The following is a 24,768-nucleotide window of genomic DNA, read 5'->3' on the forward strand; positions in this document are numbered from 1 at the left end:
TTTAGGATAACCTTCACTCATGCTTATTTCTATTTTGAGTATGTGGTAATAATTTTGATTGTTCACACATGTTCCATCTCATTTCCTTCCATACACATGGTAAATTCATGGTTCCCCTCCCCTGTGAACTTAGGATTTATGCAACTGGCTTTAGCCAATAAAATGTAAGTGGAGGGAGCTTTCGAGCCCGTGTGCAGGTCAAGATCTTCCTTCTGATTGTGCTGGAGCGTGTGACGGTATGTGCCAGACAGTGCTCTCTCCGCCTGTATCCCCAAAGGATTATGAAAAAGAGGTCTGTCTGTTGAACCCTCTTGGACTTGGATGTGTGTGAAAATAAACTTCCATTGGGTCACACCCTCTAAGATTTGGGCGTTCTCTTTATTGCAGTTTAACCTGGTTGAAACAATGTAGAATCCTTTAATGGATCCCCCTTACCCTTAAGCATATGAAAGCATATGTATGAAAGTTCTTGGTAAACTATAAAAAGGACTGGAAAAGTTCCTTTTGTTACCATAGAGACAGCTCAGAGCTAAAGCAATAGGGAAATTTGCACGGAAAATAGAAAGATCATGGGATTTGGATCAGATGACCTGGTCCTACTCCCGCCTTCATTGTTATTCACCTTTTATGTAAATTTTATAAATTGAATAGCATAAAACATGATTGAATTTTTAAAAATATCATCCCTACCTAGGAAAGTGATTCAGAGTGCATGGAAGTGTTCTCACAATTAATTACCACAGCCTTGTTAAGACAGAGTAAAATTTTACTTATTCTCAGAAATTGTTTACTAAGTAATAGGAATGAAGTTATTTATTGAGTCCCTCTTTTTCTCCTCCCTTTAGATCTTTTGATTAAAACCTGTTTTGAGTAAATAGAGCATCTCTTGGGATTGATTTATGACCTAATGACTGCTGCCTCCATTACTTGGTTTAGGGGGTGCCAGTGAAGAGAGAAGTAGCTTGGAAATGCAAGTTATTTCCTGAAGAGTAAGCCACACTGGTAAATCCTAAACCTGAATGCAAATGGCAGATATTGCAGTCATTCCTAGGAGCCACTTTGTACTGAGGTGGGGGACACAGCAGTGATGTCTTGGAGCATGAGGTTGCTGGCCATCTCAACTTTCAAGAAGCTGTGGTAGCAGTGCTTGGGGTGGGGGAGCAGATAAGCTCCAGAGCTCCAGAGTAAGCAAAGGGAAAGAAAAGCTGAATTCTTGAAGACAAGCTTCCTACTTTGAAAATTTGCCTGGGGCCTTCCTAAGTGCTCCTGAGCTGTAGCCAGACACAGGAGACAACTATTGATACTATAGCTTGCCTCCTCTTTAATCCTCCCTATCATTTCCTGGCCCCGTGTTCATTAGCAGCTCCCAAGAGGCGCCCTGTCTGCTCACCTGTCATGGCTACTTTTGGGAACTAAAAAGGATTTAGAGACAATGCAGCTTCTATCCTTTCTCAGCAAGGATGGCATTTTTCGTCGCTGTCCTCCTATTGAGCTTTTTTTTTTTTTTTTTTTTTTAAATTACATTAGGAAGCTCAGTACAGATAGTAGAAAGATGAGCTTTGGAGTCAGATGGTCGGTCAGATGGCAAGGGCTCTGGTCTCACCTCCATCAATTACTTATGATGGCAACATACTGAAACGTTTTTTTAAAGGTTTAAATACTGCTTCTATCTCTAATCACATTATACATAATGTGCAGAATGGTTCTAATGGTGAATTCCTTATAGACATACTGGAAATTTGGTCTTGGATTTTTCTGCCAGTAATTCTTAACCTGACAGAGAGTGGGATTTGAATTTAATATTACACATTCTGGCTCACTGAGGAGGTTAACATCATAACAAAATTCTAGCAATTATTTATAGGCACGTAGGGGAGAATTGTGTGGGTCTCACAGTGGTCCACTCTCTACAGTCCATCTGCTACAGGAGGTTCAAATGGGACAAACGGGTATAGACAGTGTTGGTGAATTCCTTTGCAACTGGTACCCTGTCTCCTTTTTTTTTCCTATGGGGACCACCATACAGAGTGTTGCAAGCACGGCATCTACTTATGAGGAGGAACTTAGGATATAAGCTTTGTTTTATTTTGTTTTTTCCTTCATCATGATGAGAAATAAGAATCCAGGGGATGGCTACCCCAAATACCTCACAGTTTAATGAAGCTACATTTTGGCCAAACCTCTGCTGACTTACAGTGACAGATTAAGGATGGACGTAAATTCTTTGACACTCCTTCCATTGAGAGGAGAGATCTATTTATCCTCTCCTTGAATGTGGGATGGTTTGTGACTGCTTTGACCAATGGCATATGGCAAAATAACGTCATTCGAGTGTCAGATGTGTAAAAGAGGTCTGGCAGCTTCTATGTTGTTCTCTTGGAAGCCAGCTGCCAGGTTGGAAGGGAGACTATCTTGAAACAATCACTTCGTAAGAATCCCAGGCCCCATGAATGAATCCCCAAGAATAGGGCATCACAGAGAAAGAATGAAGGAGGGGAGAAGGAAAGAGAACAGGAAGGGGGGGAATGCCAAGGAACCCCGAAGCTTCCAGTATACAGTACAGAGGCCATCTTTAAAGTGGATCCTTCAGTCCCAGCCACCAGCTAATGCCATGTGGATCAGAGACCAACCACCCAACCAAGCTCATTCTGAATCCCTGACTTATCAAACTGAAAGCAAGTGAAGTGGTTGCTTTAAGTCATTTGGGGTAATTTTTTTGCGGTAGTTTGTGTTGCGGTAATAGATAACCTGATAAATCAGCTTTATAACCCTAAGGTCGGTCATTTTTTTTTTTTTTTAATTTTGGGGTTTGTTTTTATCCTTAATTCCTTGGGAATGGTTATCCCATTTGAATTAAGAGAACACTGGATTTCTTCACACATTGTTCCAAGTAGCCACAGGGTCAGTGTGTCTCCAGGAACCTGAGGTAGCAATGGGAAAACTAGGGCAGCTGCAGAGAGGAGAGAATATGGGGAGAATAAGAGGAGCCAGAGTAAAGGACACAGGGTCTGAGAAATGTTCAATGCATCACTATCCTCTGTCCTGGGCACTCTGACCGCCACACCAAAGCATCCTATTGCTTGAGGTATATGGGGTCTGATGAGCAGCATCCAACTGGCTTATGCCTGTCGCCTTCCATAATGTGCTTGGCCAAGTGGTAGAGCAGAATCTCTATCTTATGCTCTTCCTTCTTTGGAAAGTCCTTCCTATTCTCTTTTTTTAAAAACCCGATCAGCTCTTACCTATCATGTGAGACAGCTCTGGGAAAACTCATCCAGGCTTATCTAGATGCTCTTCCTCCTTCGTGCTTCCATGGCAACCTGAGCTCACCTCTGTCATTTAAAACGCCATTTTGAATCATTTGCCAATGTTTTGGTCATTTCCAGGAATGGCGGATTTCCCAAGGGCAGAAAGCGTTTCTTGTTGATTTCAGTGTCTATCAAGTGTAGAGAAAGGAATTTGGAACTTAGATGCCCCAGGAGCACTTCATTGCACAGAACTGAAAGGAATCATCTTGTGCAGAGATCGTTTCTCTGGTGATTTCTAAACTATTGAGCACATTATGCTAAGCAAGACAAGTCAGACAGAGAAAGACAAGTACCATATGATATCACCTGTATGTAGAATCTAAAAAAGTTAAACCTGTATAAAACAGAGAGTAAAATGGTGGTTATCAGGGGATTGGGGGATGAGAGTGGTGGTGTTTAAAGGTATAAACTAGTAATGAGTAGTAAATAAGCCACAGAGTGGCTAGACAATAATACTGTACTATAATTGTGTAATGTGATAAATATCACTACATGGCAAGCATATTACAGTATATAAATGTGTTGAAGTAACACACTGTACACCTTAAACTTGCACAATGTTACACATCAAATTTATGTACAAACAAAAACTGTTGCTGTTGAGACCACGGGAGACCTGCCTTTTGAGAGTCAGCAGTCCTTCTCGGCAATCACTTCTTACTACAAAGAATTAATTCTCTTTCCCTCCTCCTCAACCTCCTCTCTTTCTGAAAGTTTGTCTTTTGTCTTTGTGGGGCTGTAGCATAGCACACAACATCCCCTGAGGGCGGATGATTTAAAGTAACTCAATCAGGAGCCTTTTCCTGTCTCCTTTCCCTCTCTCTCCTCTTGCTCGCTTCTTCCATCTCTTTTTGTAGGACGATTTCCCCCATTTTATTCCTTTGTTTTCATAATGGCCCACGATGAGGCAAGCCTGGTCATTTGCTGTTCCTCTGCTTCTTCAGTGGGGGTGGAGCTGCCCAGGAATCCTCCGGCTCTGATTCAGCAGAGACTCTCTGGTCTCCATTTCCTCAACAGTAAAAGAGGCAGGATAATTAAATAGCTCCCAGACCAGTTAATGGGAGAGAAGCAAACTCGGAGTGAAATGGTAGGTGTCAAAGCACTTTGCAAAGTGAACGGGTATATAAATATTTGGTGCGTCGTGTGAGTTCAGCTGGTCTCTGCCTATCACTATCTAATTGTGTAATTGACCCCCTACTACTCACCTAGTGTTGTTTCTGACCACAAATCCTTGAAACAATTAAAGTCTGCATGTTAGATTTGTCTTCAAGGATTTCTCCGGCCTGCCACTGTGGCATTAATGGACAGAACCAGAGAAGCGGAAGCAGTGTTTGATGAATGTACTATAATTGCTCTTTGGTATGACATAGTAATAGGAAAATTCATATAATTGACAATGTAAAGGCCCCTACTGTTAGCAGCTGCTTTAAATTTAATGGAGCTGAGATTGTTAATAGTCTTTTCTTCACAGGGGTCTTTCCTTTGGCAGCCATAGCACAGAGCAAGCTTGTCCCATCCTCTGCACTTTCCCTCCAGGCCCACAACCCAGCTCACTGTGACGGAAGATGATAGGGAATAGGTCCATTTGCACTTTTTCGTCTTGTCTTAATTATCTGGTAGAAACATTGGTGTGTGATACATGGCATTCCCTCCCTGTGAGACTTCTCCTTATGCAGCATGATGTTACAGAAGGACAGTTCTGGAACTGAACCGGGGATATGCCGCTTCCTAGCTGCAAGTCTGGGACAAGTTCCTTAACCTCTCTGGCTGTAGTCTCTTTTAGACAAGATGAAAACTAAAACCTAGATATTGTAAAGTGACTGGCACAGGGTATGGAACATGTTTATTAAATGTCGGCTTCCTGTTTTCTCTCCAGATGCCATACCAGACCTCTCAAATTAGCTAAGTCCTTCACTACCAGTTTCTCTGTCCTCACTCTCTGGTTTGCCACTTTTCTCACCAAAATGACACAGCAGTCTGATTCTGCACTACCAAATTCCTTAGAGCTGTTTCCCCTTTCCCTACAGGGGCTACTTTGTTTCACCAACCAACCAACCGACCACCATGGGTCTTAGGCTATAAGAAAACTGCAGAAGATTTAGCATAGGGAGTCCAGTTGCTAGAAACTTGGGGTCATTACTGTGGATTAGGTTTATTGGCATAGGGCTGATTCATAGGTGCAAGTCAAAGCCAGAGTAAAGCACAAGTAATTCTACTTAGACATTGATGCATGTCTTTTAAATGAAAGACACCAGATTATAAAATTGTGTGTGTGAGTGTATATGTGTCTAGGACCAAAAAAAAAAAAAAAAAAAAAAATGGTGGGTGGGTGGGAGGCAGACAGGGAGAGAGCAAGAGAGGAGAATTCTGCTGGGGCTCAGGCACCTGCAGGAAGAGACATGTGTGACTGTCACCAGCACCAGCCTTCTCCAGGTAAACCAAAGCCACAGGTGCTGAGTCACTTCTCTCCACCATCACTGAGACCATCTTCCTGTGCAGTGATTTCGTGATTACTATTAACTGGGGACTATATCCTTTATCTTGGGAACAGATGGACATGAGGATGGGCCCAGACTGGACCAATAGAGTATTTATAAACTGCTGCTGGAACGATCCTGGAAGAACACTATAGTTTCCTCACCATCTCCTAGAAGAATTCTCCTAAGAAGGAAATAGTATATTAATTTTATTAAATTCCTGGTTCTCTACTGTCTGGACTTCTCCCTTGCTGACTCCTTAATGTGTGTGCTGCTGAAAGTTACCATCTTTTATAAGCACTATTGATTTTTTTTTCATGTCTCCCAGTCATCTTTAATCAGAATATTCTGTCACCTCAGAATCTTCCATTGGAAGATTTTATTTGACATAAAAGCTATTAATGGCTGGCGTTCAACACTCTACCCAACTCTTATGCTCTGATGAGCCCTCTGATGTTCCACTCCACCATTTTATGCTTTTCTTTTTGCTTTTTTTTTTTATAAGTTGTTATTATCTGGAAATGCAGTAACAGGTGGCAACAAGGTACCACTCAACAAAGAAAAGATCAGAATGCTGCCATCCATTAAAGGACAAATGGAAGATATATAGCTACTTAGGTGTGTACCAGCATTTATAAAACAGGGAAAAGCAGATACAATCTCCAAGATATGTCATTTCCCTGAAGTTATGAGCACTCAGGGATATATTTCTGATGAATTGATCTTTGCCAATAATCATCTTAACACATAACTTTGCAAATATTTTGAGGAATCATGTATGTCTGCCAAATGTTTGTGCTGTTGGTACAATTTAGGAATGTCCTGTCTACATCATTAGTCCCACTAATGTTTGGATGCTCCTGTTTGGACAAAGACAGTTCTCTGGAGACAGGAGGAGCCATGAGTTGTGATAAGCCAATGTTCACATGTATACTGCCTAATAGAAGACATCTGCGTGGGGGACCACAGCATTCAACTATCAACTCCTTGCACTTCTCATCACTTGCTACCTATATTAAGTTCACACCTTCTAAGCACAACTTCTTCAGGATTTTGGTTGGTCATATTTTGGGGGAAACTTGGGTTAGTGGGATGAACCATAGCATCTGCTGCTGTGCCTTCTTAGGTAAAATGTGTTTGTCTGTGACATGTTGGTAGATCAGACACTCTACCAGCCTGTGGATAGTGGTGCTCGCTAATAGCAAGTGGACCCAAAAGGCAAACCTGGAATATGGTTTGATTCCGGTCAGTGATGAATGGCTGCCACTCGTGGGGGGGCAGGGTGGGGAAGGAGTTTAATAACATCAACTTGCTACAAATGGCCGCTTGGTTTTCTTGAGTAGTGGTACTCTTCTGAGGTCTCAGTTTTGTTCTCTTTGGCTGGTGGGCGGGATATTGCAAAGGGCAGGAGTTAGACTGCATTAGTGAGGGAGGCCATGCTATCCGAATCCCAAATAGCCTCTAACTCTGCCACTGTGGCCACTCTCTTTGTGAGTTCATAATGCAATCACTGTGGTGGTCAAGGACAAAGGTTAGAAGATGTCCACTCACTGAGTCATCTTGTCTATGAAGTGGTTTAATGCCTCTTCTGAGGTGGATGCTCTCTGCTCAGCATTAATGTGTGATACAAAGATCCTCATGTGCTGACTCTCAAAGATCCATTTAACTGACACTTTCCCAGACTTCCTATTTCCAGTTCTTTGATCTGGTTCTTTCCAAGACATTGACCAATCAGATAAGCCATTTCTGCCTGCTTGTGAGTCTATATATACCTTTCCCTTTGCCTACTATTTCTGCATTTCAAATGCATCATCCTTGCAGTGTCTGAAGCTCTGCCCAGTGGAAGGTTTTCCCCATGACATTCTTTCTGGGCTTCCCCTGAAAGATGACCTGGTACAGCGATACTTCATTTTTTGCTTGCACTCGCTTACTAAACTGACCCATCTGTGAATCAAGCTTGCATATTTCCTTTCCCATCAGTTAGTCATAGAATATGACCATGTGACCAAAGTGTGAATTGAGACAAAGGCACCAGAGAAACATGGGCTCTGAGCAAGCTGTTCATGCACCTTCTTTGTGCCCTCTGGAGCAGCTTGAGCCTGATTCTGGGTGTACCACACCCACTTTATTACTTGCTGCTAGGACTGCCCAGTGTGTTGATTTGGTAAGTCTGAAAGTATTCAATTCATGATGAGTAGTTCTGTCTATACAGTCATTTAATTCCCAAGGACAGATGTGCAGTTTCTAAGGGTCTAGTATTATACTGAGACCTGTTTTTTGAATGGAGTGTAGTTTTTTGCTACATGTGACATAACTTTGCTTCCAAATCATAGGAGTTTCTGCTGTGACCATCCTATTAGGCCTTGCCAAAGCCCTACACAATGTCTTTCTCTACCGGAATCTGTCTAGTATCATGGAGTCTGCTGAGCCATGGAGATCAAATGTCAGCACTTCAGAACCAAAACCTGAAGGACTACAGAGAACTTTCTTTTTCTGGACCTTAACTGAAACTAATAGCCTTCAAACCAACATGGTGAATTGGTAGTTTCTATATTCCTAATGGAATATGCTGCCTATAAAACCCAATGGAACCTATCAAAGGTTGGGTTTCATTCTTTGTGGTGGGGAATATTAGGTATTTCCCCATTCTCTGGATTGCATGTGCCTTTCTTTCTTTCTTTCTTTTCTTTCTTTCTTTCTTTCTTTCTTTCTTTCTTTCTTTCTTTCTTTCTTGAGAGAGCAGGTTATGTGCATGAGAAGGGGAGGAGCAGAGGGAGAGGGAGAGAGAGAATTTCAAGCAGACTCCACACCCCCTGCAGAGCTCAGTGTGGGGCTTGATCTTATGACCCCAAGATCATGACCTGAGCTGAAATCAAGAATTGGATGCTTAACCAATGAAGCCACCCAGGTGCCCCTTGCATGTGCATTTCTAAGGCATCTATAGTATTTGCCACTTTTTGGTCATCAGCTTCAATTAATATGATATTAATCCCCCCAAAATATCTAGACAGTTGAAGGTTAGCAGAATGTGCCACCTCAAAATATGCCACTTTGGCATAGGCTTATTTTGTTTGAAGGCAATTGAGAAGAAGTAAATACAAGAAAAGCTCTTTGCCCTCCCCCAATTTGCTTTAAGGCAGGATATAAATTTATAAAGGTGTCCCCCTTTCCATCTCTACCAGGTAGGAGAGTTAATCACCAGAGATAACCAGGTACTTATCAGCCCAGAGATGATACCAAAGGAATCTATATAACAAACTTCGCAACAAGTCCTTACGTACTGTTTCCCCATATTTTTGCCTTCCCACGGAATGCTGCCCCTAGAACTTAAAGTCCCTTGCCTTTGTCTTGTCATGTCTCAAAAATATATTGCTCTTTTGTTAAGATGTTATACAAACCTGTGCTCTAACCACCCCTGTGAGTTACTCATCTCTGAGTGCTCCCAAGTGCATGTGCAGTGCACATGTTAATAAAGTTCTGTTTGTTTTTCTGTTGTTAATCCATCTTTTGTCAGGCTAATTCATAGAGCCCCAGCCAGTGAACCTCAGATAAGTAGAAGGAAAACAGTTTTCCTTTCCCACACAATCCAGGCCCCTTCAATCTATTGTATGCCAGAGATCTTGAAAATTAGCATAACCTTGGGATATGACAGTGAATGTATATCCCATGTGAATATAAACTGCTCTCATTTTCCTTTTTTGTGGGTTATGGATTGCTTGTACAATATCCACACATTGTGTACCTGAGGCTACGTTAATCTTCTCTAATGAAGGTACCACATGTGTTACGGTGGATCCAACCAATTTTTATGGTGGCTATTTTGGTGGATGAAATGGGAATATGGTGGGAAACATCACCTCTACATGTTTTAAGATCACAGTAACTGATCTTATTATTTTGCTGTGCTGTGATATTTTTGTTTACTCTAATTTCTGGGGTGGGTAGGGATAGTTTCAGGGGTTACCACTTGGCTTTTTTACTACAACCATTCCTAATCGATAGGTCAAAGAACCAATCTTAAGTTTCTGCCAACTGCTAAATATGTGTACTTGAATTATACATTTGGGGACCAGGGAAATGACAACCAAGTGGGTCCATAGAGACAGTAGCCCCTACTGTGAGACAGACCTGGGTCAGAACTCCACGTATTACTTTTATTAACCGAACCCCTTATTCCCTCAACTCTCATGGGGAGGAGAGCAAGGTGGCACTTTGAATCTCCTGGTATCATATTGCACTTGGACTGGATATCTACTAGGCCTTGAAAGATCTGGGAATTCACCTTTCCCAAGTGTGCCATTACCCAAATAAGTGGCTATAGATTCTACTGGGGAAGGATAAAGGAATCACTACTGTATATAATTGCTAATGTTTGCTTCAGCAGCATATATACAAAATTGGAAAGATACAGAGAAGATTAGCATGGCATCTGCACAAGGATGACACACAAATTTGTGTATATAATTGCTGTGGTGCCATAGAGACCTTCATCATCTGGACCCAGATGCTTCCTCAGTCAATGAATGGGTTTTGCATCTGGGAGTTGACTCCAGTCTGGAAACTGGGCAAAAGTTCATGACTTTCCACTGGGGAGGGTTACCTCTGCCTTCTACTTCTCCATTCCTGATTTTCCAGATATAGGTAGGTAGGTAGGTAGGTAGATAGATAGATAGATAGATAGATAGATGGATTTGACAGTACCCTGGGCAGTAGTATTGATCTTGCGTCTAGAAATACCATGTATTTCAAGTTATCTCTATAGACCATTTTAAGTTAGACCCCTCTTGGCTGCCATTCATACTTTGCTAACCATGCTATTCCAAGATCCTGTCATGCCCATTGCTTCTAGGGAACTCAGTTCTGTAACAGCTACCAGTTCATCTCATAGAAGACAGGCAATACTCAATTCACAGCGCTCTCCATAGCACATACCCTCCCCAATGTCTATCACCCAGTTGAATCAGACATCTGTACCTCTGAAACAAATAACACATTATATGTTAAAAAAAAAAAAAAAAGAAGATAGCAGGAAGGGAAGAATGAAGGGGGGGGAGATCGGAGGGGGAGATGAACCATGAGAGACTATGGACTCTGAGAAACAAACAGGGTTCTAGAGGGGAGGGGGGTGGGGGGATGGGTTAGCCTGGTGATGGGTATTAGAGAGGGCACGTTCTGCGTGGAGCACTGGGTGTTATGCACAAACAATGAATCATGGAACACTACATCAAAAGCTAATGATGTAATGTATGGTGATTGACATAACATAATAAAAAGTAAATAAATAAATAAATAAAAAGAAGAAGACAGGCATTACTGAGCATTGCAATGATGCTGGTGTGTTCCTCCCCAGTTCATTCCTTATTGCTTTAATAAATGGAGTGCTCTCCAGGCCCTCTTAAGGAAAATGATGCTGGTAGGTTTTCCAGTTGTATATAATTGATCCATTCTAGAATGCTCAGCTCCATAACCCTTTTGAGCTCTTTCTCACAATTTTCCATGGCCTCTCTAATTTAATGCCAGCTATTTTTTTTTTTTTTTTTTCCTAAGCCTTTCAGAAGCATCACTTAGGATTCTTGCCAGGGAGTTAAATCCTGTATCACTAGAGAGTTCCCTCATATTGTGAATCCTCCTTTATCTAACTTTATATCCCACCTTCTTGATCTTGCACCTTCAGGATTCAATTCCAGACACATTTTCTTGGTTCCTGCCAGTGCATGCTACCCATGTCCTGTAGCAACTTTGATGTATAGCCCCTCCTTGTCCCCGACAGGTCCAGTACTTCTCCAGGCTGGCTATGCTGAGATTTGATCATATTTAAGGGCTTGTTGTGCAGGTGGAGAGGAGAGGGCAGATTCTAAGGAGGTCATTCATTGTTTTGTTTGGCACCTACCACATTGGAGGCCTCTGCACAGTCTTAAACAAGGTGGGTGATCTCTCCTCCAAAAGAAGTAGGCCAGGGGCGCCTGGGTGACTCAGTCATTAAAGTGTCTGCCTTCGGCTCAGGTCATGATCCCAGGGTCTTGGGATTGAGCCCCGCGTGGGGCTCCCTGCTTGGCGGGAAGCCTGCTTCTCCCCCTCTCCCACTCCCCCTGCTTGTGTTGTGTCTCTCTCTCTGTCAAACAAATAAATAAAATCTTAAAAAAAAAAAAAAGAAATGTATGCTATTAAGAAAAAAGAAAAAGAAGAAGTGGGCCACTTCTGCTGGCCTGGTGGGCTCAGAGAAATTAAGAATACAAAGTTCACAAGTTCATCTACCTACATGTCCTCATCTCAAGTCTCAAGAGTTCCACTCTGTCCTTCTCTGGGTCCTGTACTGTCATAGGAGATTTGCTGAGGCCAAGAATTCTTCAAAGCTCTGCCAATATCACACTTAAGTTCTCTGTCCACAGCCATTTCCCCCCTCTGGCTTCAGGTGATGAGAACCTTTTCAAATGCTACCAGGGAGGCCTCTGACACTCTCACTTTACTTTGAATTATGAAAAGGTCTGAACCTGTCATTTTCTTTCTTCACTAAATCAGTGGTACTTAGCAACGGCCACTCAATTTCACAGTCTTTGTTGTTGCTACTTCCCCATATCTCTCCAATGCCTGAAAAATTATACCAGTTAGTGCATCTCGTCCACCTGCCTCCCATTCTCCTCAAGTGGAAAGTCTTAGTAGTTGCATGTACAGCGTTCCAGAGACTACCAGTACATCACCTACCACCCAAGATCCAGCTGGCAAGTTAGATCCAACTACAAAATTCTATCCTTAGCATCTGCTTCTCAGATCTATTTCTAGTACAAAGCAACTTAGGTGGAGTTTCTTAAAAGTGGATCGTGAGATGGGGATTCTTATTCAGGTCACTCACTAGAGGAGTGTTCTCAGGAGAAAAGGAGTGAACAGTGTCTGATAGAGCAGGGCATAAAATCTAATCATGAATGTGGTCTCATTCAAAGATGAGCTTTAGTCTGAATCCAGGGGGAAGCTCTGGAACACATCCTGCAACAAGTAAGCTCACCCTAAAATGAGGAACCAGGCTTTCATCCCTCGGTACCAGTCAGTTGTTAACTGAAGTTTGTTGGGTGGGTGCTGTGTAGCTTTCCACATGAGGAAGCTCCCGTTTGGCCAGGGGTAACTCTCTAGATAAAGGGTCAGCTGAGAATTGTTAGCAGTGAGCACTTGCGGAGGCTAAAGGATGGGCACACTGGCAGATGAAAAGGATCCATGCACCAACACCATCCCTCCAACAGATCAGCAGTAAGTCTGAGATCCCGCACCCCAGAGCAGCTCACGGGTAATGACTGGTCCAACGACCACACTTTGAGTGGCAAGAATAGATTGTTTTGTTTTCAGGTTTTTCTACCTTCTCTTTTTTCCCTGCATCCCTTTTACTTTTCTTTCCTTCATTCTTCCTCTTTCCAATTACACTGATTCTATGTCTGATCTCCAAGCCAGTTTGTAGGACTGCATTCAGAGATGTGGGCATCTCCCAAGTTTTTTTCATAAGAAAGGGAAGAAAAACCTCAATTTGTTGGTCTGCTTTTCTATTGATACATCCAGTTACCTACACTAACGTTGATTTTAAGCAGATACTTCCTTTACATGAATGAACAGTTCTTTTTATTTTTTTTAATTATTTATTTTTATTTTTATTTTTATTTTTATTTATTTATTTTTATTTGAGTATAGTTGATACACAATATTGCCTTAGTTTCAGATGTACAGCTGAGTGATTTGACAAGTTTTTGGGTTCTGCTGGGTTCACCACAGGTATAGCTATAGGTCTTTTGGACAGATTTATTTATTTATTTATTCATTCACTCATTTATTAAAGATTTAGTCATCCATTTGAGAGAGAGCATGTGCATGTGTGTGCAAGTAGGGAGAGAGAGAGAGAGGGAGAGAATCTTAGGCAGACTCCCTGCCAACTGGGGAGCCCCACCTGGGGCTCCATCTTAAGACCCATGAGATCCTGACCTGAGTAGAAATTACGAGTCTGATGCTTAACCTAAACTGACTGAGCCACCGAGGGGCCACAGGGGTTTTTAAATATTACGGTCTTAGGAGCTGATTTAAGAACAAGGCAGCACTCTTAGCCTTTTGAGAGAAGACCCACAGGGTAGCAAAGCTACCTTAAAGTAGGAACCACAACCAGTCTTCAGTGTAGCACTAAAAGAAGCATTTACAAGCCTACTTACTATGTCTCCCAACTGGGTAGGGGCCCCCAAGTGTGGGGTGAGTCAATCTGGTGGAAGCCTTCAGGGCACGGGCCGTGAAAGAATTCACTGAGGCAGAACAAAGGAGATAGAATTTGACTGAATACACCTTGGATCCACAGCAAGGGAGCAGTGGGGCAGGGCAGCAGGGTGGAGACTGTCAGGAGGTGGGGAGCTGTAGTTAAAGGGGGAAGGAGACGAGGTGTGGGAACCTATGGAGTTTTCCTTTTTTGGTACCTGTGTCCCAGTGTAAGTAACCCATCGGTCAGCTAGGGTTTAGGGATATTTTGACGTGGGTCACCTAATGGGCCTGTTTGAACTCAGCCAGCGGGTCACTGTGGGCCCTTCCACCTGACTCATGGGTCCATTGTTCAAGTTGACGGCCTGAAAGCAGCCTCTACAATTACATCCATCTTATTTGGAAATGCTGAGACTCCCAAAAGTTAAGGAATGTATTCAAAGTCACCCAAGAAGTGAGTGGCAAATTTTAGATAAGATACATCCTCATCTGTGGGCCTCCTGTTATTTTGTGCTACAGTTAATTTGAAATTGGATCTTTGCACCTTGAAAGCAATTTTTGAAGTAGGATACCAGCCATCATTTTTATACTTATGCTTTATTCTTAGAGCATAGTGGAGTAGAGCATCAGCTTGAAGATAGAAACACTATGTCAAGGCCAAAGACTGGGGCTCTAGATGCTCTAGAGTAGACTGAAAGGTCTGACTTAGTTTAGGATACCAATATTCACTTTAGAGAAAATCTCCCGTTATCATAGCATCAACCTCCTTACCGTGGAAAATTTTTAATAAGACTGTGATATCTGCTTCAGATTGGAGAAGATGACTTCTTTTATTGCTCTCTCCTTTTTCTTAAGTGTTGTCATTTTTCATGGCATGGAGGTGACTGGGAAAGAGAATGTATTCAGTACAGTACAGACTATCCTTTCTCTATTCACATTAAAATTAGGACATTATCACCATAATCATTAACATTATCCTCCCTCTCCCCCCGCTCCTCCTCCTCATCAACATTATTAACTCTCACCGAGGGCTATGTACCAGGCAATATGTCAGGAGATTTATATGCATTATCTCATTTAATCCTCAAAACATTTGCATGAAGCTAATATACTTAGACTCATTTTACGGATGAGAAAACTAATGTAGAGAGAATTTTAGCATTTTCTCTGCCGTCGCGCTGGGAGTTAATAATAGCACCTGGATTTGAATTGAAGTTGGCTCCTATCAGAATTTGGTATTGTAAACATAGTGACCTATGCTGGCTAGTTAGATCAGAAGGCAAACCAGTTGCAAAGCGAAGGTAAATGTCATCAGTTTATGAGGTGGAAATGGTGTTCAGAGTGGCAGCCAAGAAAGCATTCTTGAGACGTGTTTGGTGCAAAAAGGTGGTTTTATTAAAGCACTGGGACAGGACCCGTGGCAGAAAGAGCCGCACCGGGGTCCTGAGGAGTGGCCCTTTATATGCTTTCAAGTTGGGAGGGGGTTAGGGACAGTACAAAGGTATTGTGCTATTTTGGAAACAAGGTTTCCAAAATTTTGGTATTTTTGGAAACAAGGTTTCCAGTACCCTGAGGGGGCTAGCTATTGTTAGGAAAAGGTCATTTATTACTGTTTAGCAAAAACTCAGTCATAAGACTTTTCAGATGTGTATCAGTGGGCCGGATGCTTGGAAGATGATTGTTAACATATATCTTGGGGGTTAGAGATAAAGGAAGTTTCCAAAGGAATTTCTATATGTTTAAAGTAGACCCACAGATCCTAGGGGGTTGGGCTAAGATTGCCTTTTGGCCTTAACAAAGTGTCAACATGGAGGCAGTTGAGCTCCCAGAGGAAGGTCACTCTCCCTGTTTCAAGGACTTGTCAACTGGGCTGTAACTGTAAGGAAATTTAGTTTTTCTTTGCCCTTGTTTCCCGCATCAGTTTAGTTTAGAACTATATTGCATTTATGTCAGTGAATTGAATTCAGGGGAACACTTATAGGCCAAAAAGAAATCCTAGAGAAGGACAAGATAAGAAGCTCCATGTTGCAGAAGGAAGTAGTCTTGTAACCACAAGAGTAAAAGCACAGAACAAGACTATATTTTGAAAAAATGGAACACGAGAGATTTTTTGTTGTTGTTTCTTTGACAGCAGGCGCCACTCTTCATAATAATTTTACTGAGAGATGTTTATGCAATAAAGTACTGTTATCAGGCATAAAAGTAACATGTAGTTTAGATGTTTCCTTAGAAGTTGAAGAAGTGTGGGAGGAATTTCTGCTGTGATAGAGAATCAGGTCAAAATGGGACAGACTTATGTTAATGGTACAAAGGGATTTTCCTGAGCCTGCATACTCTAGAACTCTGTGGGTACAAGAAAATTATCGTATCTTTTTCTAATTTGTTTATAGTTTTTGTAAATAAATGATATGTATTTTGTATTCATACTACCTTATTTTCTTTGTTTGATACCATTGCTGCATTGGGGAGGAAAAAAACTTACAGGGAAAAGGGTAGGTGAGTCAACATTATAAAACCTCCATGAATGATGAAGGTGAGTAAAAAATAATTCCCCCTCTAGCCTTCTAAATTCTTGGCTGGGGCCCCTGTAACAAGAAACAGATGAAGGAGAGAAAAACAAGCAGACATTTATTAACATGTATATCTTGTGTATACATGAAAGATACCCAGGGAAAAGCGAGTACCTCTTAGAATTCAAGTTTAAATGCTTCAGAGAAAGACAAAAGAAAAGGGTGTGGAGGAGTCCAGTTGGGAAAGTGAGCAGGAAAAGCCTGGTAAATAGGGATAAGATTTGTTATGCAGATTTGTCTATGCCTTCTCCATTGATAAGATTCTGTTGTAATTTAGAGTCATCCTTTTCTTTTGAGTTAAGAGAGGGAGATGCCCTTTAGAAATGGAGATTGCCTTTATAAATGTAAATTTACCTTACAAAAGGGTAACTTCTACTCTGTTTTCAGAGCTTTTTCTGGTTCTGCTGTTTCTTTTTTTTAATTTAATTTTATTATGTTATGTTAATCATCACACATTACATCATTAGTTTTTGATGTAGTGATCCATGATTCATTGTTTGCATATAACATCCAGTGCTCCATGCAGAACATGCCCTCTTTAATACCCATCACCAGGCTAACCCATGCCCCCACCCCCCTCCCCTCTAGAACCCTCAGTTTGTTTCTCAGAGTCCATAGTCTCTCATGGTTCATCTCCCCATCCGATTCCCCCCCCTTCATTCTTCCCTTCCTACTATCTTCTTTTTTTTTTTTCTTTTTTAACATAAGGTATTATTTGTTTCAGAGGTACAGGTCTGTGATTCATCAGTCTTACACAATTCACAGCGCTCACCGTAGCACATACCCTCCCCAATGTCTATCACCCAGCCACCCCATCCCTCCCAACCCCCACCACTCCTGCAAACCTCAGTGTGTTTCCTAAGATTAAGAATTCCTCATATCAGTGAGATCATATGATACCTGTCTTTCTCTGATTGACATTTCACTTTGCATAGGTTCTGTTGTTTCTTAAAGTAATCAGCTCAAAATAATCCTCATGTCTAAGAGGCATATTTCTGGGTGGAATATTCTTCCACCCTTCATTTACATTATTAATAATAGCATATACACCAAACTACTTATGTCGATTTCTTAGGAGATGGGGGGGTTGGAATAAAATTTTTTACATATAACTTTTTATTATTTGAGTTCTTAAAATTATCTAAAAGGTAATTTTTAGACATGAATTATTTTGACTACATTAATAATCAGATTATATCCATATGTTTCTATATACCTTAGTTTATACCAATTGGTATAGTTTACCAATTTAAATATAACCGATAAGTGTAACATACTATATTTAACATCTAGACTATAGTGAACAAGTTTAATGAGCAAGAGGATGCTTCTGGACTTTCACGAGCCGCAAAATGAATCTGGATAACTTCAGCAAAAAACAAGGATGGGGGGGCGGAGCAAGATGGCGGAGGAGTAGGAGACCTGGATTTCATCTGGTCTCAGGAATTCAGCTGGATAGGGATCAAACCATTCTGAACACCTGCGAACTCAATAGGAAATCGAAGAAAAGAATAGCAACAACTCTCTGAACAGAAAAGTGACCACTTTCTGGAAGGTAGGACGTGAGGAGAAGTGAAGTTCAGGCGATATTCGGGAGGATAGACGGCGGGGGAGGGGGCCTCCGTCGGCCGCTTCTGGCAAGTGATAGAGCCGCGGAGCACAAAATCGGAACTTTTAGAAGTTGGCTCCGCTGAGGGACGTCGCTCCAGTGGCTAAGCGGGGGGGTGCAACCCTCAGGGGACAGTGTGGTCTCAGGACCCTCGGGGTCACATAAAGACCGGGGGTGCCTGAGTGCCGCGGAGCTCCCAGCTATCAGAGCGGGGAAGCCGCTGCAGGGTCAGAGCGGAGGCGCAGGCTCTCAGCTCTGCGTTGCGATAAACCGTGATCCGTGGCACAGTCGGGCCACTGCACTTCCAACAGGCACCCAACAAGCGGCGGAACTGGGGAGACTCCCCTTCCTCCCCTGGGAGGAGCAGCACGGGAGCGAACCACAGGGATCTGTTGGGTTTCGAGACTCCGCACGGGGTCGTGTGCCAGAGATAGAAATGCTCAGTCAGAAGCCGGGTGAGCACGGAGTGCGGCCAGAGACCAGGGAGACGGGAGTAATTGACTGCTTTTCTCTGGGGGTGCACTGAGGAGCGGGGCCCCGAGTTCTCGGCTCCTCCAGGGCAGAGACTGGGAGGCTGCCATTTTCACTCTCCTCCTCCAAAGCTGTACGGAGAGCTTGCAGGGAACAAAAATTCCCGAGAGCAAACCCGAGCAGAGTACTTGGCCTGGACCCTGCAAGGGTGGGGCAATTCCGCCTCTGGAAAGGACATTTGGGAACCATGGCAACAGGCCCCTCCCCCAGAAGATCAGCAAGGACAACCAGCCAAGACCAAGTTTACCGATCAATGAGAATGGCAGAACTCCAGAGCTAAGGGGAATACTGCACATAGAATCCATGGCTTTTTTACCATGATTCTTTAGTCTTTCAAAGTTAATTTTTTTAAATATTTTTTTAATAATTTTTCTTTTTCCCTTTTTCAACCAACGTCTTATCAATCCCTTTTTTAAAAACATTTTTATTTTTCATTTTTAGAGTCATATTCTATCCCTTTATAGTAGTTACCCTTATTTTTGGCATATATATATGTTGTTCTCTCTTTAAAATTTTGAGATACAGTTTCTTCTAACAGATCAAAATATACCCTAAATCTCTAGTGTATGGCTTTGTTCTAGTCTCCTGCCTGATCACACTCTCTCCCTTTTTTCTTTTTTTTTTTAAAACCTCTTCTTTCTTTTCTCAAACTACTTATTTTATCAATTCCTTTTATAAAATTTTTATAATTTTCATCTTTATAGTCATATTCCATCCCTTCATCATATCAATCCTTATTTTTGTACATATATAAATTTTTCTTTCGTTAAAATTTTGGGAGGCACTTTCTTCTAACAGACCAAAATACACTCAAAATCTAGTGTCTGGCACTGATCTATGCACCAGCCTGATCATATTTGATCATATTCTGTTTGTTTGGTTTTGATCTGTTTTGTTTTTATCTTTTTCTTTTTCTTTTTTCTTTCTTTCCCTTTCTTCTCCCCCAGTTTCAGGTCTTTTCTAATTTGTTTAGAGTATATTTTCTGGGGACATTGTTAACCTGTTAGCATTTTGTTCTCTCATTCATCTATTCTCCTCTGGACAAAATGACAAGACGGAAAAAAATCACCTCAAAAAAAAGAACAAGAGGTAGTACTGATTGCCAGGGACCTACTCAATACGGACATTAATTCGATGTTGGATCTAGAGTTCAGAATCATGAACTTAAAGATACTAGCTGGGCTTGAAAAAAGCATGGAAGTTATTAGAGAAACCCTCTCTGGAGAAAGAAAAGAACTAAAATCTAACCAAGTCGAAATCAAAAAGGCTATTAATGAGGTGCAATCAAAAATGGGAGCACTAACTGCTAGGATAAATGAGGCAGAAGAGAGAATCAGCGATATAGAAGATCAAATGATGGAAAATAAAGAACCTGAGAAGAAGAGATATAAACAACTACTGGATCACGAGGGCAGAATTCAGGAGATAAGCGATGCCATAAGATGAAACAACATTAGAATAATTGGGATCCCAGAAGAAGAAAGAGAGAGGAGGGCAGAAGGTATATTGGAGCAAATTATAGCAGAGAACTTCCCTAATGTGGGGAAGGAAACAGGCATCAAAATCCACGAGGCACAGAGAACCCCTCTCAAAATCAATAAAAATAGGTCAACACCCCGACATCTAATAGTAAAACTTACGAGTCTCAGAGACAAAGAGAAAATCCTGAAAGCAGCTCGGGAGAAGAGATATGTAACCTACAATGGTAGAAACATTAGATTGGCAACAGACCTATCCACAGAGACCTGGCAGGCCAGAAAGGACTGGCATGATATCTTCAGAGCACTAAACGAGAAAAATATGCAGCGAAGAATACTATATCCAGCTAGGCTGTCATTGAAAATTGAAGGAGAGATAAAAAGCTTCCAGAACAAACAAAAACTAAAGGAATTTGCAAACACGAAACCAGCCCTACAAGAAATATTGAAAGGGGTCCCCTAAGCAAAGAGAGAGCCTAAATACAACATACACCAGAAAGGAATACAGACAATATACAGTAACAATCACCTTACAGGCAATACAATGGCACTAATTTCATATCTTTCAATAGTTACCCTGAATGTGAATGGGCTAAATGCCCCAATCAAAAGACACAGGCTATCAGATTGGATTAAAAAACAAGACCGATCAATATGCTGTCTGCAAGAGACTCCTTTTAGACCCAAAGACACCCCCAGATTGAAAGTGAGGGGGTGGAAAACCATTTACCATGCTCATGGACACCAAAAGAAAGCTGGGGTGGCAATCCTGATATCAGACAAATTAGATTTTAAACCAAAGACTGTAATAAGAGATGAGGAAGGACACTATATCCTACTTAAAGGGTCTATCCAACAAGAAAATCTAACAGTTGTAAATATCTATGCCCCTAACATGGGTGCAGCCAATTATATAAGGCAATTAAAAACAAAAGTGAAGAAACACATCAACAACAATACAATAATAGTGGAGGACTTTAACACCCCCCTGACTGAAATGGACAGATCATCTAAGCAAAAGATCAACAAGGAAATAAAGACTTTAAATGACACACTGGACCAAATGGACTTCGCAGATATATTCAGAACATTCCATCCCAAAGCAACAGAATACACATTCTTCCCTAGTGCCCATGGAACATTCTCCAGAATAGATCATATTCTACCTCACAAATCAGGTCTCAACTGGTACTAAAAGACTGAGGTCATTCCCTGCATATTTTCAGACCACAGTGCTTTGAAACTGGAACTCAATCACAAGAGGAAAGTTGGAAAGAACTCAAATACATGGAGGCTAAAGAGCATCCTAATAAAGAATGAATGGGTCAACCAGGAAAGTAAAGAAGAATTAAAAAAATTCATGGAAACCAATGAAAATGAAAACACCACTGTTCAAAATCTTTGGGATGCAGCAAAGGAAGTCCTAAGAGGAAAGTATATAGTGATACAAGCCTTTCTAAAGAAACAAGAAAGGTCTCAAATACACAACCTAACCCTACACCTAAAGGAGCTGGAGAAAAAAACAGCAAATAAAGCCTAAACCCAACAGGAGAAGAGAAATAATAAAGATCAGAGCAGATATCAATGAAATAGAAACCAAAAGAATAGTAGAACAGATCAACGAAAGTAGGAGCTGGTTCTTTGAAAGAACTAATAAGATTGATAAAGCCCTGGCCAGACTTATCAAAAAGAAAAGAGAAATGACCCAAAACAACAAAATCATAAATGAAAGAGGAGAGATTACAACCAACACCAAAGAAATACAAACAATTATAGGAACATATTATGAACCACTCTATGCCAGCAAATTAGATAACCTGGAAGAAATGGATGCATTCCTAGAGATGTATCAACTACCAAAACTGAAGCAGGAAGAAATAGAAAACTTGAACAGACCTATAGCCACTAAGGAAATTGAAGCAGTCATCAGAAATCTCCCAAGAAACAAAAGCCCAGGGCCAGATGGCTTCCGAGGGGAATTCTACCAAACATTTTAAGAAGAATTAATACCTATTCTTCTGAAACTGTTCCAAAAAATAGAAATGGAAGGAAAACTTCCAAACTCATTTTATGAGGCCACCATGACCTTGATCCCAAAACCAGACAAAGACCCCATCAACAAGGAAAATTACAGACCAATATCCTTGATGAACACGGATGCAAAAATTCTCACCAAAATACTAGCCAATAGGATCCAACAGTACATTAAAAGGATGTCCAAGATGTCCATCGACAGATGAATGGATAAAGAAGAAGTGGTATATATATGCAATGGAATATTATGCAGCCATCTAAAGGAATGAGATCTTGCCATTTGCAACGACGTGAATGGAACTGGGGGGTGTTATGATGAGCGATATAAGTCAATCAGAGAAAGACATGTTTCAAATGACCTCTGTGATATGAGGAATTCTTAATCTCAGGAGACAAACTGGAGTTGCTGGATTGGGGGTGGGGTGGGAGGCTGGGGTGGCTGGGTGATAGACATTGGGGAGGGTATGTGCTATGGTGAGCATTGTGAATTGTGCAAGACTGTTGAATCACAGATCTGTACCTCTGAAACAAATAATGCATCATATGTTAAGGAAAAAAAAAGAGATAGCAGGAGGGGAAGAATTAAATGGGGGAAATCGGAGCAGGAGACGAACCATGAGAGATGATGGACTCTGAAAAACAAACAGAGTTCTAGAGGGGAGGGGGGTGGGAGGATGTGTTAGCCTGGTGATGGGTATTAAAGAGGGCACTTTCTGCATGGAGCACTGGGTTTTATGGACAGACAATGAATCATGGAACACTACATCACAAACTAATGATGTAATGTATGGTGATTAACATAACAAACATTTTTTTTTAAATTAAAAAATAAAACAAGGATTGGAGGGATACTGTCTAGGTTTTGGAATTAACAGGAGTTCTGTAGAACCTGGTTCAGAAACAATAAATAAGAATTGTTTTCTGTGTATAAGTAGCAAGAAATTTTCAATGGGTTCCCCAAGCTCTGTTCAAATAAATGAACTTCAATCAATTTTAAGTCTTTTTAGCATAGGGCTGAAAATTCAAATTCTGCGGGTGTGGGGGCTGTGGGAATTCTTTAATTGGCATGAATCATATACTCCCAACTTGGTTAAAGTAGGGTCCTGAATTTAAAAAAAGAAAAAAGCAAAGAAACTATTATAGCCTTAATTATTAAAATAGTATGGTACTTGTGCATGAATAGACTAGCAGATTAATGGAGCAGATGAAAATGTCCAAAAATAGGACAAATACATATTAGTGTATGATAGAGGTGGCTTCACATCAATAGAATAAGCATGTATCTTTTATTTTTTTATTTTACTTTATTTTAGATTAGTTTAGTTTAGTTTTTATTTAAATTCCAGTTAATTAACATATAGTATAATATTAGTTTCAGGTGTACGATATAGTGATTCAACAGTTCCATACATCACCTGGTGCTCATCACAACAGGTTCGTTCCTCAGTAAGGAATCACCTGTTTCAGCCATTTTCTCCGCACCCCCACCCACAGCCTTCTAGTAACCATCAGTTTGTTCTCTATAGTTAAGAGCCTGTTTCTTGGTTTGGCTCTCTCTTTTTCCCCTATATGGTCATTTGTTTTGTTTCTTAAATTCCACATGTAAGTGAAATCATATGGTATTTGTCTTTCTCTGACTTACTTTGCTTAGCATAATATTCTGTAGCTCCATCCACATCCTTAGAAATGGCAAGATTTCATTCTTTTTGGTGGCCAAGTAATATTTCATATAATATTCCATATATTATATATATATATATATATATATATATATATATATATATATATATATCTTCTTTATTCTTTCATCAGTTGTTGGATATTTGGGCTCTTTACATAATTTGGCTATTGTTGATAATGCTGCTATAAACATCAGGGTGCATGTATCCCTTCAAATTAGTTTTTTTGTATCCTTTGGGTAAATACCCAGTAGTGCAATTGCTGGATTGTAGGATAGTTCTATTCTTAACTATATGAGGAAACTCCATGCTGTTTTCTCCAGTGACTGTACCAGTTTGTGTTCTCACCGGCAGTTTAAGAGGGTTCCCCTTTGCATCCTTGCCAACACCTGCTGTTTCTTGTGTTGTTAAATTTCGCCATTCTGACTGGCATGAGGTGATATCTCATTGTAATTTTGATTTGTATTTTCTTGGTGATGAATGATGTTGAGCATCTTTTCATGTGTCTGTTGGCCATCTGTATGTCTTCTTTGGAAAAAATGTCTACTCATGGCTTCTGCCCATGTTTTTTTTTTTAAAGATTTTATTTATTTGTTTGACAGAGAGAGAGAGAGAGACAGTGAGAGATAGTGAGAGCAGGGACACAAGCAGGGGGAGTGGGAGAGGGAGAAGCAGGCTTCCCGCTGAGCAGGGAGCCCGATGCGGGGCTCGATCCCAGGACCCTGGGATCATGACCTGAGCCAAAGGCAGATGCTTAATGGCTGAGCCACCCAGGCGCCCCTTCTGCCCATTTTTTTAAACAGGATTATTTGTTTTTTGGGTGTTGAGTTTGATAAGTTATTTATAGATTTTGGATACTAACCCT

At 41.1% G+C, this 24,768-nt stretch overlaps 1 long non-coding RNA gene and 1 other non-coding gene across 2 annotated transcripts in view; both read left to right on the forward strand.

The window, feature by feature from the left end:
• Positions 1–24,768, forward strand: part of LOC113934441 — a 134,164-nt gene that overhangs the window by 13,556 nt on the left and 95,840 nt on the right. The gene's annotated exons all lie outside the window — the stretch shown is intronic.
• LOC113935165 lies at positions 10,158–10,259 on the forward strand. Its single transcript, XR_003523924.1, has one exon. It is a non-coding gene; the product is annotated as a U6 spliceosomal RNA (small nuclear RNA).

This window comes from Zalophus californianus, chromosome 13 (assembly GCF_009762305.2).
Source record: "Zalophus californianus isolate mZalCal1 chromosome 13, mZalCal1.pri.v2, whole genome shotgun sequence".
Taxonomy (NCBI): Eukaryota; Metazoa; Chordata; class Mammalia; order Carnivora; family Otariidae; genus Zalophus; species Zalophus californianus.